Source organism: Scleropages formosus, chromosome 9 (genome assembly GCF_900964775.1).
Source record: "Scleropages formosus chromosome 9, fSclFor1.1, whole genome shotgun sequence".
Lineage (NCBI taxonomy): Eukaryota > Metazoa > Chordata > Actinopteri > Osteoglossiformes > Osteoglossidae > Scleropages > Scleropages formosus.
The window spans coordinates 7,521,587-7,540,251 of NC_041814.1; the positions used below are offsets into that span (position 1 = coordinate 7,521,587).

At 45.2% G+C, this 18,665-nt stretch overlaps 1 protein-coding gene across 4 annotated transcripts in view; it reads left to right on the plus strand.

The window, feature by feature from the left end:
- Positions 1–511: 511 nt before the first annotated feature.
- LOC108930567 (guanine nucleotide-binding protein G(I)/G(S)/G(O) subunit gamma-7) overlaps positions 512–18,665 on the plus strand; it is a 71,949-nt gene continuing 53,795 nt past the window's right edge. Inside the window, exons 1-2 of one of the 4 annotated variants that reach the window (XM_029254737.1) lie at positions 513–900; positions 7,014–7,151. The gene's annotated coding sequence lies outside the window, so the exon portion shown is untranslated. The other 3 variants (XM_029254739.1, XM_029254736.1, XM_029254738.1) reach the window with 3 other exon arrangements.

Here is an 18,665-nt window from a genome sequence, read left to right on the forward strand (position 1 = left end):
TAATAAGAACAATAGTTCAAATTATTTAGGTTATTGCTTAGCTTTTTTTTTTTTTATTGCAGAAAAGGAACAGCACTGCGTTGAAATAGAGAAAGAAAAACATAGGGAAAAGGAAGGAAAAAACAGTAGCGTTTCATTCAGTACGAAAAATATGATCATAATTCTTAATAAACTTGTTAGTCTTATTGTTATCGATGAGTTTAAGAGAGTTTATAAGGGAAGTTTTATTTATTTACTAGCTCACTGTGCTTTTCCCCCGAGTGACTTTAGCGCGGCCGCAGTAAGTCTGCAATGAATGACAGCAACGTGTTGGTTATTATTATTCTGATATATACATAACAGCGCGTCCCATTTAAAGTCACAGCGTGTGGTGTATGGAAAGGAAAAAGGTGCGATTAACTTGAAAGAACAGACGAAACATGAGTCAGCAGTTCGCATTAATGAGGAGCGACCAGCACGGACGCGAATCCAGAGGATTTTGAGCGTACAATATAATAAGCAGAGAAGGTAAAGCTGAAGGAGAGGGACGCAACCTAACTTAACCTCGCGTTCGGACGGAGGGGGTGGGGAAGGGCGGCTATCAAAGTACTGATTGGCTTTCACTGCTCAATCAGAGACGCCTCGTTACTCCGAATGCGCCTCTTCTTTACCACTCCATTCTAAGGAAACGGGGGGGGGGAAAGCAAAAAAAAAAAAAAAAAAAAAAAAAAAAGACCGAAAAGCAAGTTTGTCTGCGAGGACGCAGTCTCAAGTGGTGGACAGAAGGGGCGAAATTGGGTGGATTCTGGTGAACGGAGAGAGGAAGGAAGGGAGGGGGGCCTTTTGGGTGAGAAGAGGAAAGTGGGATCGAAGCCACGGAGGAGCGAACCTGGCCCTTTAAATCGCACGTATCTCCGCGAGGTGAGTAGCGAAATACCGCTCTCTCTCGCTCTCTTCGAGTCTCTCGTCCGCGAGCACATATTAAAATGCATGCTTTAAAAATGTGTATTTCGGCTTAGTCGCCTTCTCGAAAACGGAGAGAGGAGGTGCCATACTAGTAGTGCGTTTCACGCCGTGTGTGTGTGTGTTTTAGTGCACACTCCTGCTTTTCGCTCGCTGCATGTACGGCAGGAGTGCGAGGAAGGCGGCGAACCTCGCTCGGGCAGAGTAAGTAAGTACTTCGGTACGGACGCTTTTTCTCGGGGAACACAACGGGGTGGCAATAGGGCGCGCGTTCGCGTGGGGCGGGGGGGGTGAAGTATGAAGAGCCACATTTTCCCCTCAAGCCTTACTTTTGACAAGCGCGTTCGGCCCTTGGCTAGTAGTCTGTTCGTGTGTTGGGGGCGCGAGCTGAGACGCGCGCGAATGTGTCCGTTTTTCCGTGTGTGTGTGTGCGCGCGGTGTCTGTGCTGCGGGAACGTACACACACACACCAGAGGTTAGTACTGAAGCGCAGCTGGGTCTTCAAACAGTCAGTAGGCCGGCGGAGAATGGCTGAATATGTCACCGTTCGGGGAGGGGGGCTCGTCTCCGCTGCGATCGCAACGGCATGAGGTCCGAGTGACGGACAGGCGGGCTGCTGAGGGGGTCTCTCGCTGTGGCCGTCACACACACACACACACACACACACACACACACACACACACAGAGCAGCACAAGGAAGGAAACACAACACACCGACAGGCACCGACGCTACCCGTTCAGCCCGACACTCAGTAGCTTGACGAACCCGCCCGACGTTTTGTTCGTCCTGCTCTATTACCGCTCGTTTATTATTGTTAATAATAATAATGAATAGACACGATCTCCTGATGCTTGCTTTGGCCAGGCAGGTCTCTAAAAATGCATGAGAATGGAATGTGTGTGTAATTTTGAGGAGGAAGTCTTTCACTCTTTGCGTTGTGTGTGAGATGCAGAATCAACAAGCTGGTTTGAATCACAGCAGAACGACTGTGCTGCACTTTTACCGTTATTTACATGGAAACAGCAGCTTCAGCTCCTTCCCCCAAACTGCCAGGTTTATATTCCTAAATTCTCTACATTAGATATACTTAAGGCACCCAAACATTTTACATTCATTTAGCTGATGCTTTTTTTCCTAAAGCCACTTACAATTATTTATACAGCTGGGTCTTTTTTGGATAAGTACCTTGCTCAAGGGTACTACAGTAGGAGGTGGGGTTTGAACCTGTGACCTTTGGGTCCAAAGGCAGCAGCTCTACCCACCACGCTACATTTTTGTTCTCCCCCTCTTTAAATTCTTAGAAAATATTCAGAGAAGGTTTCCTCAAAAAGGTATTTATAGCACTTTATTTGAAATTAGCCTTGAAAAATTTGGCTGCGGTACGCACGGGATTGTAGTTCATGTACGTCTTGACATCCGAACACATGTACATTCGCACGACTTTAGAATAAGTTAGCGCAAGGTGTTGATCTTGTACGCTTGAGGTCGGTGCCAAAACCAGTCAACTCTGTCTGAAGGGGAAACCCTTGAAATGGTATCTTGCTCTGTCATCTTCTTGTTTCCAGTCCAAAGACCTAAGAGAAAAAAAAAATTGAATGTATTGAGAATCAGTTCTCCAGCTCAACATAAGTATAATAAAGGTGACTTATGAAAAATTGTCAATACACTTGCTACACATTTTTGTTTTTTATTTCCGAGGGAATGTAAAGAATAGAAGAAGAGATCTTATTGATCAGGTGGGGGTGTCTCTGCTCATTTATAGGTGCAGCACCTTTTCTTCATATAAAAAAGTTTGTACCTGATGGTGGCCCTCCCGATTAGTCTGGATGCACACCTGCATGGGCCTGGCACACGGCTGGATTTTTAACGGGCTGACTGGTAAACCCATTAAGGGCAATGAGGCGTTGAGCATTCTGGATTCCTTTGATAATTTTTGGGCTGCCATTCAATTTTTGCCCCTCGACTATCAACACATTCACCTCCCGAGAACCGCGGCGTCAGCCAAGTAACTAATCTCTGGTTAATGTCCCTTTGTAGAAACTCTTCATTCAGTGCCTCCTTTGAATGTGAGCACATTAACTCCGCTAGACTTTAACTCCCGATAATCTTGTTAACTCATTACGCGTTGTTGTGCACGTCTGGACGTCATGTGCCAGATGTCTGTCATCGTCACCGTTACAGGACGTATTAGTTACACAGGTTGTGACATTTCAGTAATGCCACTTTTCATTTTGAGTTAATTGTAATACAAAGGAAATATAATTTCCACAACTTCAAGTTTTAGTGCATTGTTTAAAAGGGAATAAAATTCTATATAAAATTTGTCCTTTTTTTTTTTTTTTTGGCCAATTTTTCAGGAAACTGTTCCTGAGAGTCAGGGCAGCCTGTTATTTGTATACTTGCTTCCCAGAATTATTCAGGAAAGTCAGACAGACAGAAGCAGTTTGGACTTGCAACGTTTGCTAAATTCTTGGTTCATGCTTTTCGAAGACCCAAAGCAAGATAAGTAGTGTCACGATCAACCTTTGTTTTGCTCCCTAAATGTTCTTTAAACATTACCGTTGTGAGGATCACGTACAATTCTGTAAAAATACCATTGGCGGTCGTGACCTTTGGTGCAGAGACGGGTAACATATTTTCCTAAGTGGGTGTTATTCGGAATACAAGGCCTGCTGTGGTGTTGCTTACAAGGTTAGTGAATCGTTTCGTATCTGACAGCTTTATCCAAGGTGTCTAACAGTGTTTGACGTGTTTATACCTCCGGATGTTTGTACTGGAGCAATTCGGTGTAAGTACCTCGCTCGAGGCTACTACAATAACGGGGAGTGGGGCTTGCACCAACTGTGTTAAGGTTATCGGGAAAGGGCTGTACCTCAGATGAACGTTAGTATGATTTATAGAGTAATGTTCATTGTTACATGCGCGCATTGCTGAAGTGTTGTTGCTCTAGTTAAAAATGTTTATTCCCGTTGCCATGGGCTGAGCCTGTACATAGATGTGTGCCTTGTCTGTCCAGCCCCCCCCCTCAGGTTGAGGCCTACACCGCCCCGTTGTAACGGTACCGTGCCTCTGATCGCCGTACAGTTCACGCTCATCGGTTGCCATGGCTGCCATGGCTGTTTTGAGGTGGTGAGCGTAATGGAGCTCAGCAGATATTTTATCATCTTGCAGAAGGTGGCGTCAGCCTCTGCTGCCCATGGAGAGGGTTTTTTTTCCCAACCCTCTCCCACCACCCCATGCGAGGACTTGGGTCGCAGCGTATGGCAGGGATGTCACACCCAAGGGGCAGCACCTACCAATTTTTTTTTTTTTTTGTCATATACCACACAGCATAGCAGCCATGTTTTACCTTTTTCATTTCTTCAGTTTAGCATCCAATAAAAACATCCTTTTGTATGCTTCCTTTAAATATGGTGGTAATGTGTCAAGTGCCCTTTTCCGCATTGTAATTATGAAATGCAATCATTTATATTGTGGATGTATAAATGTTCTGGTGTCCGGTCACATGTTCTGCACTCTGTGTGGAAGCCTAGAAGCATCAGATGCAACATTTATGGCGAAGCAACAGCGTACATTGTGCTGTACAGCTTGGGTTCGAGTTGGACATTTGGCATGTTGGCGGACAGTTCTCTTATGTCAGCTTAGTCAGTGCAACCTTGAACATTGTCGTGATTATACAATTAAAATAATGGCTAGAAATAAAGTAAACGCATGTTCCACGCGGAACACATTATCATGTTGTCTTAGACATTGTTTCGATCCTCCACGTTTGTCCTTCGAATAGAAACTCTGCTTAATAAACGTGTGCGAGAACCGATTGATTCTTTACAATACGGCGCAAAAATGTTCATGCTCGGAGGGCTTAAGTTTGCGTCACTAACTTCGCATTGATAATGCGCTCTAATAAATAGGAAAAATTTTAACTCCGAACTTGGCATTTACATTATTAGACCATCTGCCGTGGCCTGTTGCTAAATCCCGATGCCTTCGAGGAATAACTGGACTAACGCCAGAGAAAGGCCCGGTTTAAGCCACTCCAAACAAAACTTTGGGTCGCTCCGATAACATTGGCGTCATCGATGGTATCGAAGACCTTCTGTTCGCATGTTGCTTGGGGGGTTTTTCCACCTTTTTTCCTTCTTTTGTCTTTAACACCTGAAATACTCTCGTGGAGTTGCAGCTGTTGCGTATACATAAAATAGATGGGTTTTGCTCCGTTTTGTATGCCATGGAAATCATATAGCCAAAGGTTTATTGTAAACCTTTTAAATGATTTGTGTTATATTTTGCTAGCCAGTGTACATCTTTCACCGGTAAAATAAGCACCGTTTTGATGTAACACATGTAAGGATTGATGAAAATGTGTATAGAATGGTGACGTAAGGCTCGCCTGCACTTGTGTACGAATGCAAGGTTACTGGTTTTTGCGGAGCGAGAGGAGACGTTCCTTCATATTCGGATTGGTTCCGTGGCCGTGGAAGATGTTATGACCGAGCAACAGGCTCGTCCACATGGGCTCGTTCGTTGCTCTCTCGCAGATGGCGCCATAAAACAATGTACCAGGTTGGACAACTTGACTAACTCCCTACCACTTTTGCGTCAGGGGATGTATCACTGTTTTATGATGACGGTAGCATTCATTCAATGTGGTTTTTTCTTTTTTTTTTTCTTTTTTTTTTTTAAAAAAAAAAAAAAAAAAAAAAAAACCCCTTTTAGACAGCCGCATATTTTACTGATATGTTCCCAGTCAAGTATCTGGCTCAAGGATGGGTGCAGCAGCACTGTCAGTCTTGGGTGCTGAACGAGCAACTTTCAGAAATGTTTATTAATGAAAACAACCACACATTTGAGTGACCACCACACTTCACGTTTTGCATTTACATTTATTTATTCAGCAGATGCTTTTCTCCAAAGCGACTTCCAATGAACTCTATGTAGTGCTATCAGCCCACACACTTTATTCACCAAGGTGACTTGCTCTGCTAGATAGTCTACTTGCACTGGGTCACTCATCCATACATCGACACACCCTTATGTTCTCTTTTCCTCTGTGCTTTTGTGTCTTTAATACTGGGATTGTTTTAAATGTTAGCACGAATCTCTTAGTACCTGCTCATCCTTTGCTAACTTGCAGCAGAGTGGAGAATGGCAGTTGTACCGTTGAGGACGGTGTGTTGAGAGACAGTGCTGAAGTTGTCTTTGTGGTCTTTTTAGGGTGTCTGTGGTCATGCTTGGGACTGAAAGCAGTCAGGGGTTTCATTTGGACAACTTTCTGAGCAGATTCTTGAGTGAACATGTACTATACCACATTCTCACTCATGATGGATGAGGGACTCTTTATGGGGGGGCACTGGGATTTTCCTACAAGTTGAATTGTCATGTCACATGGTTTTTTTAAAACTTCGGCATGCACCATTTAGACACAAGAGGGCGGTTCTAAAATCAGTGTTCGCCTCATCTTTAAAATGAAATCTACGCCTGCCAGCTGAGGTCTGCACTTAGAATATCTGGCCCCTTGATTGTTACCCGCAATGCTGTTGCTATGGCAACCTCGCCCCATGTGTAGTTGTTCAGGTTCCTCTGATGTATGACCTGCCTAGTCGATTGCTTTCTTTACGCACTACAGATGCTGCATTCCGCTTTTCCTCCCCTTAATTTCTTCATTGATTTATTACACCTTGTTGCCGCATCATTAGGCAGCATGCAAACATGTACCTGCTGTACACCTAAAGCCACGTGAATGTTACATTTACTCATTTAGGTGATGCGACTTACAGTGTTGACCACCTAACGATTATTTACCCATTTATACAGCTGGGTAATTTTACTGGAGCAATTTTGGGTAAGTTTCTTGCTCAAGGGTACTACAGTTGGAGGTGGGGTTCAAACCCCAGGGCCTTTGAGTGGAAGGTAGCAGTGTGTCAGTTCTATCCTCCAACGGGTTGGTAATCACTGCACGATTATGTGTAAATATTATTTTAACTAGTTTTTTGACGCATCCCCAAAATTAGCCCCTCTCTTAAATTAACTATTTTTTTTTTTTTTTAAAAACCCTGAACTGCATACCTAGGGGAGCCTTGACGGTGGATTAATGGGAAGACGGTGCTGCTCAGTGCTTTAAGTACTGCTGACCTGGAAATACGCGAGGAGGCCGGGGAGCGATGACATGCTCTGGGAAAAGGCGCCGTTGAAAGAGAAGATGACGACGGTGCACGTTTCGCCCTCCCGAGGCCTTCGTTTCTGTGGGCTGTTCGTACTGTATTCCCAGGAAGGAGCGCTCCTTTTGTGTTGACCTCTCATAGCTTGCCTTGTTGCTATGGTGCTTTTTACTGCGCAGAGCTTTTTCCAGCAAAGCGATGTTTGGCACAAAAAAAAAAAAAAAAATGACTACACGTTCTCCCTTCCCAGCCAGCTTTGCAAATCAGGATGCAGCGTGCGTTTGTCTGTGCGCTGCTGCAGTTGTTATTTATGTGCAGAGCCCGTTTGATTTATGTTGTTCTCGGCATCCAACGTTAAGGAGCAGACACGAGCATCTTTGAGAGGAGTTGTACGCTTCCTGGGGCTGCTTGGTGGCAGGAAGGCAAGAAGGCCATCCAAGGGGCCATGTGGGGTTAGTGCTTTTTGTAGTCGTACCTGTCATTTATTTGTTTTTTTCTTTTTTTGTAAACTGTTGCTCTGATGCTTTTTGGTGTGTCACTAGAAGAGATGCGGATTCAAGGAGAGCAGCTCCGTAACGCTGTGCGTGGCTTCTGAAGAGCGGAAAGCTGTTCCTTCTAGAATTTTCCAAGGCTGGAACAGCCGGCTCCTGTTTTATGTTGTTTGACATGAGCGAGCTGCTGATTATGGATATCGAAAGGTCCAATGGAGTGACTTTGATTTTTGCCCTTTGTATCAAGGTGTCCTGCGTGCGTACGAAGATTGTCCTGTTTCGCACTCAGCAGTTCTCTGCCATTACAATATTAAACCCAAATCTCGCTTCATTCTATAATTAGGTACCAATGTGATTTTATAATGGTGTAAATGCCACACCAATACAGTAATTTAATTTTTTAGTTGTAAAAAAATTTGATTTTTTTTTTTTTTTTTCTTTTCAGATGGGGTGTCCAGCAACGTTAAGCATATTTCACTGTTTACCATATTTGGACCTCATTTTCATTAATTAAATTCACTATCAAGTGATTAAAACTGCAATAAAGTAAAAAAAAAAAAAAAAAACCTGGTTTCTGGTAAAGTCATAACAATCCTAGTTCACATACAGAAGTAAATTTCTATATTTCAATATAGAAATTCTGACGTTACCCAGTCTGTGTACTTAAATGTTTCTCTTTGATCAATGTAATACTTGTTGGCAGGATATGACTTCCATAATTTCCTAAAGAAAGAGTAAATCAGAATCATGTTTTCCTCCTATTTATAATTTCACCATTTTTTTTGAAGCAGGCACTAAATATGAATAAAAGATTCTAGGCGCCACCTGCTGGATTCAAACAACCTACATCTTTAGTGCTTATATTTACCTACATTTATTCATTTAGCTCGTGCTTTTCTCCAAAGTGACTTACAGTCTCAGTCTTAGTTATTTACTCTTTTATATGTTGATAGATTTTTTTTTTTTTTTTTTTTTTTTTTTTTTTTTTTTTTTTTAAAGGGTTAGTAGCTTTTTCAATGAGGCTCAACCCGGAACTGAGATTCGAACCTGCGACATTTGGGTCCAAAAGCAGCAGCACTGACTGTTACGCTACCAGCTAATCCACTTACCTTCTGCTGCTGTACTTTTTAAAATATCTTTCAGCATCACATGTCAAGCATTTTCGCTCTTACCAAATGCTAGACAGCCATAAACTGATGTCTCATAATTAGCACTTAATTAATTCTCTCTGTGTCCGTACCGAGGTTATAAATGATTTGGGGGAACTTGGCAGCCATAAGGGTTTATTATTCAGTGCGCATATGAATTGAAAACTTGCACATTAATATTTCGGCATAAGGCGTTGAAAAATCCTGGCGTTTAATTCTGAGCTGGTAAGACATGTTACCTCTTGTTCATTTACCGCGCTGACAGTTCCCTCATGCCGGGCTGTTTGCCGTCAGCATGGAAACGGCGCGTGAGACGACCTTCCGGACATACTCCTTTTGCCGCCTGTCACTGCGATAGTTTCCGCCAGCCTTCTTATCTCTGCTCCTTTCCGAGAGAGGCTTCAGCTGGAGTTACACTGCAGAACCTTGGAAAACATGATCGGTGTTTTGCAGGGGTCACTGGAGCTCATAATAATAATCTTCAATATTCATTTTCAAAGTCATAGTTCTGATTAATATGGTGATCAGTTTTAAAGCTCAGTTATGTGAGTAGGTGAAGAAGCCCTATTTGGCATTGTCCCTCAGAAGGACTTTAAGCTGTCAGGGCCTTGACGTTCGAGGCTTCGTCACTAGATGCCCGTTTAGGGTTGAGAAATGACAACTGGAGTGTCAATCTGTACTCAGTTCACCAAAGATTGGGTGTTTTTTCGTTGCCATTGGTATGTGTATAGCTGAATGAGTGATGCTGTTACATGGCACAAGACACACTTTTGGTGTCATCACTTTGGCTGTTATGGACACCCTCCCGGGCTTTAAGTACAAAGTCATTTCGGAGCAATTGCGAACAACGTAGTTTTTTCCTACTTGAAAATTAATAAATGTGAAAAATCAGTGCAGCGTTTTCAGCGAAAATCTGTTTCTGACAGTTTTGATAGCAGTTGTTTGGTTGCTTTTGTGCTTCCAACAGTACATGTGTGCAGTTGTGATAGCAGCGGAACATGTTTTAGTGCAAGAATGCGCGCACACACCCCCCCCCCCGAAACTGCTTGTCTCAGGGAGCCGGAGCCTAACCCAGCAGCACAGGGAGTAAGGCTGGAGGGGGATGGGATACACCCAGGATTGGATGCCAGCCCGTCGCAAGGCACCCCAAGCGGGACTCGAACCCCAGACCCACTGGAGAGCAGGACCCGGTCAAACCTGCTGTGCCACCACACCACCTGCCTACGAATGCTTCTCAGGAAATTCGGATATATTTTGTGGTCATCAGAGTCAGTCAGACCCAGACTGGACTAGTAAGACCAGTAAGAAGGGACTTGCTTGCTTGGGTGGGTCTTTCATTTTTGGTGGTACTCTGACCTCTGGATACATCTCTCCTGGACTTATTTGGTGTTCCCTTTCTTGAGAATGCATTGTAGTAAACATAAGAGTTTCACTGATACTCTTCATTCCATTTCGCTTCACTCTTGTGCTCTTACCCATGGTCGCCCATGCCTCTTTTCATCCGTTGTATAGTAACATCCCTGGAAGACTTTTTATGGCGTAAAGAGCAAAAACAGCAGCAGGTGGCTTAGTGGTTAGAGCCACTGCCGTCCACTCGGAGGCCCTGGGTTTGAATCCCGCTGCTTGTCTAGTAAGGTACGTACTATGAATTGCTCTCATAAAAATGACCATGCAGGGTAAATGGGTAATCGCTCTAACTATCTTAGTGTAGAATCCTCACATTGTACACTGCAGTGGAGAAAAGTGTCCGCTGAATGAATAGGATCAGTCGGTGGTAAAAACTGTGTATTATGGGCAGGGTGTCTGTGTGCACCGACTGTCGTTACCACAGGAGGGGGCCGTCGCTGTGCGAATGAGGGTGTTGCAGGGACGGTCCATCGCCGGCTTTCGTCTCATGACTCATCATGCAGCTTAACGCATCGCCGTTCATCTCTTGTTAAGTGACTCACTGCTATCTTGAGGCACACGGCCGTCATGTGTCCCCCCCCCCCGTGTACCAGTGTTCGCCAAAAGCAGCAGCAGATACTCTCGTTTTTGTAAAGGTGGCATGTTATAGCATGTGCGTGTGTGTCTGTGTGTGTGTTTGCTACAGGTAGGTCCTCAAGTGCTCACGGTCTTCAACATCGGCACAGATGCCGCCAATCTCTTATCGATACACTCGACGCGCCGAGTTGCTCTGATGCCCTCAGCAGGTGTCTGTGCTTTATCTGTAACTTCACTGAAATCGGTGGAAAAGGGAACTAACTTTCGCAGGCAGCACTGGCAGGTTTTCACAACCTTATTTTGTGAAAACCCCAAAATGGGTATTGTCTATAAAAAAAACAAAAAAAAAAAGTTCAGGCGAGGAATCTTAGAGAGACAAAAAAAAAATCCCCTGTTGTCTTTGAGCTCTGGTGTCGTGGAAGTGTAGGTGTCCTCCGGGTCATTTCTGTGTTTCAGGCTTCGTTTTCCGGGTGAAGCTCTGCAAGTAGCCCAGCTGACATCAGTTTTCTGAAGCTGAAATAGAAGTGTGCGAGATGATAATCCCCGAAAGACCATGCCATACAGTACTGTGCAAAAGTTTTAGGCACCTGGTTGGGGAGGGGGGGAAGATGTAAAGTGAGAGTGCTTTCAAAAATAATGCTATTAATTAATAAACAAAGCTTAGTAACCATCCATCGTCAACAAGCGCTTGTCCCGAGTGGGGTCGCGGCAGCCTTGGTTGGGTCTCGCTCTCTGGTGGGTCTGGGGATCGAGTCCTGCTTGGGGTGCCTTGCGATGGACTGGCGTCCCATCCTGGGTGTGTCCCTTCCCTTTCCAGCCTTGCGCCCTGTGTTGCCGGGTTTGGCACCGGTTTGCCACAACCCCGCTCAGGACAAGCAGTCTCAGACAGTGCGTGTGCGTGCATGTGTGTGTACTCTTTCTTTAACGACATACAAAATCCTTACCGCAATAACGTAACATTTTGCAAAAGGAATGCTTGGAAATCTAAAATATGCTCTTTCCCATTGACCCTGATGCAGAAGACATTAAATACCCGTCTAAAACATCTAAGTGCGTAAGACTTCTGCACGGTATTGTATGTAGCTGGTAGCCCAAGGCCTAGGCAGCATTTCTCTTATTCTCCACTTTTCTGCTGTCAAGTGTGCGTGAGCCCTGAGGACATTGTCGTCAACCCAAGGAAGATGCTCCCTCAAGGGATCCTTCTCTGAAAAATGCTGCATTTAGTGTAAGGCCTACGTGTGTGTGTGTGTGTGTGTGTGTGTGTTTATGTTTATATGTGTGTGTAGGTGAAGAAAGGACGACTACGCTCCCGTTCTGCGAATGCGGTTCATCTGTGTGGGAACAAAAGCGTGCTTGCCTTATCATCGTGGAATCGCACCGGAACCTTCAGCTGTGTGATTCATTAATTCCTTGCGCTTCAAATCTGCCAAAACAAAGCAACTGCTTTATTTGTTCTTTCCCGCTGTTAGGTGTCAACGGTCCGGTGGTGCGGACGATTGTGGCACGATCCAGAAAGCCAGGCTCCTCAGAGACGTGCCGCAATGGCTGCGGTGATGACCCGCCTTGGTCTTGTCGGGAAGAGGAGGCCTCGGGCTGCTGGAACGGTGGCGCCCAGGGGCGGGCGTGACAGCAGCCAGCGTTGGTGTCAGAAGTGCTCCGTGTGAGCTGTGACCGGGTGAAGCCGCGCTTAACCTAAGGCCGCAGGGGGCGCGCGGTTACACGGCTGTCCCGCCGAATAAAGGGTGTTGCGCTCACCTGTTAATGTGTGGAGGTGCAGGAAATGAGGTACGGTAACAGAGAGGGCGGCGTGGCAAATTCGCGAGCCATCGCAGTGTGTAGTCGCGACTGCACATCGGCTGCGTTTCCCTCTGGCGTCACGCCATAGCAACACGATCCCATTTGTTTTCGTAATTGCGTTCGGTAGCGATGACCGACCTGTTAGAAGAAGACAGTGATTTACCTGCAGCTTCGCAGGCGATGGACGATGTTCGTAATATCGGTGCGGCTGCAATTCTTACGTTAGGGTGTTTATAATTGGTGTGTTTTTGGGGCCGAGAAGCGGTTGGAAGGCACAGACCGCATCCTAAAGGAAATATTTTAATGTAGTTTAGTATATTCAGTTTGATTTATTTTTATAGGGCGTTTTTCTCATGCAGTGACACAGAGCGCTTTAACACAGATATAACACAAGAAAAACGGGTACAAATGAAGAAGAGTCAACTAATGGCTACTATAATGAAGAACTTATTATAGAGCTACAAGTATACCTACTGGCCACTGGGGAAAGGAACAAAAACTCCCAACTGAAGGTTGAGGGAGGAAAAATCCTCTGGGGGTCTACGGGCCATTGGTTGCCCACCCCTCCTGGGCATTCTAGATTAAGTAACAATTCTTAGCCAGTTAACAAGTAATAATAATAACAAGTAATAATGTTTTGATTTGATATAGTTGCTATATGGTATCTCGGATCCCCAGCTCAGCATGGAACGTCTCGTCCATCATGGCAGTTGGTCATCGTCTTCAGTCAGTATGGGATTCGTCTGTCACCACCGGCCAGCCTCCTCAAGCCTTACGTAGCAAGGCGATGCTCAACAAGAATAAAGAGCAGCTAGTAACATGTTACTTTAATTTATTATGCTTTTATATAATGGTGGTAAAAAACAACCAAGGCAAGTGGAATTACATTTCGAGGTGGAATGACCGAGTGAACCTGTAAGTCTTAGTCGGGATTTGAAAACAGAAACGGACGGAGCATTTCTGACGGTGTCTGGTAGACTGTTCCACGGTTTAGGTGCTCTATAACTAAAGGTGCGACCTCCTACTGAGGTCTTGCTGTCGTTTTGTATCTAGCAGGCGTAAGTCATGTTCGTGGAGACACGAGTGAGTATTGTCACCGTAGCGTTCTACCGATGTCTTGTTTATTAGTCACTTGAATTATGATCTCGAAGACTGGTTGAGAGCGTCTGACTGACTCGTCGTCCCGGCTCAGTTGCTCCGGGCATGGCACGTGGGTGGGGAGCAGCCCCGGCGAGGAGCGCTGCTTTGAAACGAGGGAAACGATGCACCGCGAGCCCTGGAATGAGCAGCCGGCGTAAAACCTTCAGCGTCGAGCTCATTCAGTACCAGCTGATGCCCGTTGCTGAGCCCCTTATGCGTGCAGCGTCGAAGCCCATCATCTCTGGTAAAGGTTCATGAACTTCTGGAGGTGGAAGTGTCCCTCCCACCTGTTCTTTCTGTGTGCGAGCGCAGCCGTCCGCTACCCTGTAGGGCACGATAAGATAGTGGGCGCCGTAGGCGTCACGCCTGTCTTTGAGCAGGTCTCCCACATGTCCAGTGCATTGAGGAGCAATACATTGGTTGCCAGTCCCTCCACTTACTAGGTTGGACCATTAGGTGTCTGTCTTGTATGCATGCTTAGTGGGCACATTTTGGGCAGGTGCAGTAGGCCTGTTTTTTTTTTTTTTTTTTTTTTTTTTTTTTGTCTAATTTCTATTTATTCATTTAGCTGATGCTTCTCAATAGCATTTTACTGTGTTGAGGTTACAATTATTTACCCGTTTATACAGCTGGGTAATTTTACAGGAGCCATTTAGGGTAAGTACCTTGCTCAAGGGTACTACAGCTGGAGGTGAGGCTTGAACCTGCAACTTTTGGGTACAAAGGCAGCAGCTGGACCACACGCACACACGACAACGGGACACCACTCCATTGCAAGGCACCCCAGATGGGACTCGAACCCCAGACCCACCAGAGAGCAGGACCCAGTCAAGCCTGCTGTGCCACCGTGCCCCCCCTGCTGTTCTGTTGCATTCACATGTATTTTAAATCATTATAACATTTTTAATGAACCGCTGTATCAGTCTGCGATAGACCGGCGTACCATCCCAAGCCTCACACCCGGTGATTTTGGCATGGGCTCCGGACCACCCCGACCTGCACCAGGGCAAGCTGTCAGTGAAAGGGAGCGAGTTAGTGAGCTTTATCAGTTCAGTTACTCCTCAGTTCTGTTCAGATCATGTTGCTTTCGGGTGCAAAAGTGTTATATTTGACCATGGAACTGAAAGTCTTTTGTGTTGTTGGCATCGAGTTCATATGCGGACTCTCTTACATAGAGCCCAAGTACAGCACGTGTGCAGTATTTCAGCACCGCGGTAAGGCAGTGTAGCACGTTCTCATTTAAAGGTGTTTTTAGAGTTTTTGGAGTGAAATGACAGTAATCGTTAGTATTTCTGTCTGAGTTCTTCACTTGTTTGTGTCTGAGGAGCACAATTTTTATGTCACTTTGAGGACACTGACTTAGTAAACACCCACTTAGTCTGGCTGGTCTGCGCTCTCGTTTCACGATTAGTGTTCTTTCCTGGAATCTGTGCTGCTTTTATGACCGTTGCCTCTCAGGACCAGCAAAGAGAGCTGTTAGGTTGGCTTTTATTACATTAGATGCAACATGAATCTGCGAGGCTCTATGGCCTGCTTTCCAATCAACAGTTGCGGTTTCCCGACACTGCCATCATATTTAATGCGAAAGGAAAATGGGACCATATAAGGGACTATGAATGCAAATGATGGGGGGGGTCGATATTATTTCTTTAGTTTTGAGAGCTATGCTTATAGTATGTTTCAGGTGTTTTTGGCAAGCGGCAGAATGGCTGGAGCATTGATCAAAGCGCTTTATAATGTAGCAAGTCACATTTGTGAACCTTTATAATAAACGAGTGGAAGCATAACACACACGTTGACTTAAACTGCTTGTCCCAAGAGGGGACACACCCAGGACGGGACGCCAGTCCATCACAAGGCACCCCAAGCAGGACTCGAACCCCAGACCCACCAGAGAGCGGGGCCTGGCCGAACCCGCTGCACCACAGCACCCCCCTTCTACATAAGAACACGTTTCAGTGAAACTAATCACTAAAAACTATTTTTGAACATGTTCACACATGCTTTGCATCTGCAGCGACACAGCTTGCTGAGCTCAGTCAGTCTCTCTGACTTACAAATCCAGGCGAATGCTTTTTCTTTGAAACTAAAGACGTTTTAATAATGGTCACCTGCATCCGGCATAGGAAAATTACAATCAGAAATACCTTTTAAAAATGAAAAGTTGCGCCAGTTTTTGTCCACCTGGTGGTTTAGCTCTTCGGCACAACAGAACACACACACCTATGCGAGCGGGGGGTGCTGGAGAAGTGTACCAGCCTTTTAACTACTGATGCTTATGAACTGCCCTGTGTTTGGTCAGGTCAGACTTGTGTGTTTGTGCATTCTCAATGACTGGATGTTTACTTTTGGGAAAAAAACAATGTAATTTCTTACCGTTATTCTACGGATTAATGCTTTTAAGCAAGTATTTCTGTAGCTGTGCTTCGTACTGCGTCGCTGTTTCATGGCACAGTTCAGGTAGCGGAGGGTCAACAGTTAATATTGCACCGTCATTTGGTGCAAAATGAGATACGTTCCTGACACCTGGCCATAACTGTGACTAAATCCTGTATTGTAACGAAGGCTAGCCGACTGCGAACGCAACTCCCGAGATTTATGATCGCTGAGACATTATGACTGAATTGTCTGATGTACGAAATTTTTGCAGGTCTCATAGTAAGAAGTAGAGTCCTTCAAATAACCCTCGCAGTGCTTACTTGTTTAAAGGTAAGTGAGGGTATTAACTATGAAAACGTGAAATCGGAAACTATGCGCATATGAAGAGAGAACAAATCTTACGTTAGTAAAGCACAGTGGAATGACACATCATTGCGAATTAAGTCTGAGTAATATTCATTGTACATTTGGGGGATTGCAGGACACTTCAGAAACGTGTTGAATCAATGCATATTTTTCCCTCTGCATAATTCCTGGTAAAATTCAGATTCCTGCAAAACGTGCATTGGCCGTAGCTGTTTACGATCTATTATTCTGGTTACAAAAATTCCCGCAGTTCCTCCCAGAGTTTTTTTTTGTCGTACGGGCCAGCATGAGAACGTTGTTATTGGATCAGAGAAAGGACACGAGGAAGTGCAGTAAAACTCTTCGTTGTGCTCTTGACACTTTGACGTCTCTTTGGGGTTTGCCGTTTATTAAATGGAGTCTGATACACGCAAATGGGTACAGACGTTAGAGCGTACGCTCAAATGTACCTTAAATATTCTCGTTCTTATATTATTCCCTCTTCACGGCCTTTTCTGTCTTTTTTTTTTTTTTTCTTTTTTTTCCATAAACGATTTGTGTCTGTCTTCAGACATCACACGTGTTCTCCTAGGTCACCGGTTGGCCGAGGGCAGCTGATGCGTGGTCCTCCCGCTCGCATCTCCGGAAGAGTGCAGGCATCGTGTGAAGGGGGCTGAACATCCATTGGAGGAGTCGCATGTCCACTGGTGCTCTTAGCCAGCTACACACGTACCCGAGAAGTACATCAGGGTCACGTGCAGTAAACGCCCATGGGCCAGATGCCCGCTCATTTTCCCATCCTCTCAGCAAAAGCCAGTTTGTCCTTCTTCTAGGACTTGTGCTTGCTGCTGGTTAATGAAGTCGCGCAGATTTAAACCACAGATGTCCTTTGACCAACCCAGCCTCTCCGGAAAATATAATCTTATTCCCTTTAGATGTTTTATACTGTAATGGGCTTGTCTTCCAAGCTTTAACCCTTTAGAGTACTTGTCACATTTATAAATTCAGAAATGTACCTTCATATGTCCCAGTGTCCATTCTCTGTTGGGTGTCCCCAAGCCCTTGTATCCATCCAGTGATCCTGCAGCAGTTTCTGTTCATTGATCCATAAGCAGCATCTCTGTCCACGCAACGCAAAAGAAGAATAAGTTTTAATTTACAACAGTACGTTTTTCTTCCATCTCCTGTCTGACCAGGTGAAAATGTTTCTGTCCTTTTGTAGTGCTGTTGGTGTGCTGCAGGGGTCAGTTGTTGGACTTCTAGTTTTCCCACAGCACTGTGGATCTTTGTTTGTTTGGTTCTGAAACAAATCAGTTTGATTATTTATGCCAGTGGCACAAATGTACATCTTATGAGGGACAAGGTACTTACTAAACCTTTTAAAATGAATGACTGAATGAATGAACGAAAACTATTAATCGCCAGAGAGAGATTGTCATTGAAAGAAACTGAGACTCCAGTAACTGATGTGCACAGTCTCTCCAGAATCTCCTTTGTCATATTTTCAAATTCGGCAATCGGTGACGCACCTCATTGAATTTTCATAGAAACGCATCAAGTAACATGTTTCCGGGGTGGCTAGCGAGTAGCCTGCTTTACCGTCATTTTACGTCAGTGACCCGCGATTTTTCTTGTCATGTTGGAGCTGAAATATGTTTCTACATGTTCTTTCCGCACAGTACAGACTGCTCGGTGACTGGAGAGTAACGAGCCTTTGAGACTTATCCAGTAGTGTTTTTTGGTACAGCATTGATGAAACGGTGGCGGTCCTTCCATGGGAGAAGGAGCCCAGGTTGGACAATACATTTGCGTTTCAGCAGAGGAGAGGGGAGAGGAGAGGTATCCGCTCCATCATCCAAAGTCTGTTGCGCAACTGCTACATCTCCCAGCCCTGTTGACCTTTCCCAGCCATGTCTCAGGAGGGCAGAGAGCTGGGTAGGCGTGTTTGAAGGAACTTGTGCATAATGCAAGACAGCTGTCGTGCAGCCGTGACGCGTGTGTGTGACGTCACCGCCATTGGTTCTCTGTTCACAATCCAGCAGACAGCCTTAAGAGCAAATTTTTATGGATCAACTTGGGAGGGGTCGACAGTGAAAAACACGTAATCTGACGTGCATGGCGAGAACCGCCGCTCTGCCCCCCCCCGCTCTAGCCTGCTTCATCTTCACCTTCACATGCATGTAGTAGTCATCTAAGGGGAGAGGAACACAGGCATGTCACCCACCCTCGCCCACATCTCACCAAAGGAGCCAAAGCTTGTGCAAAGCTTAGCAAAGAGCAT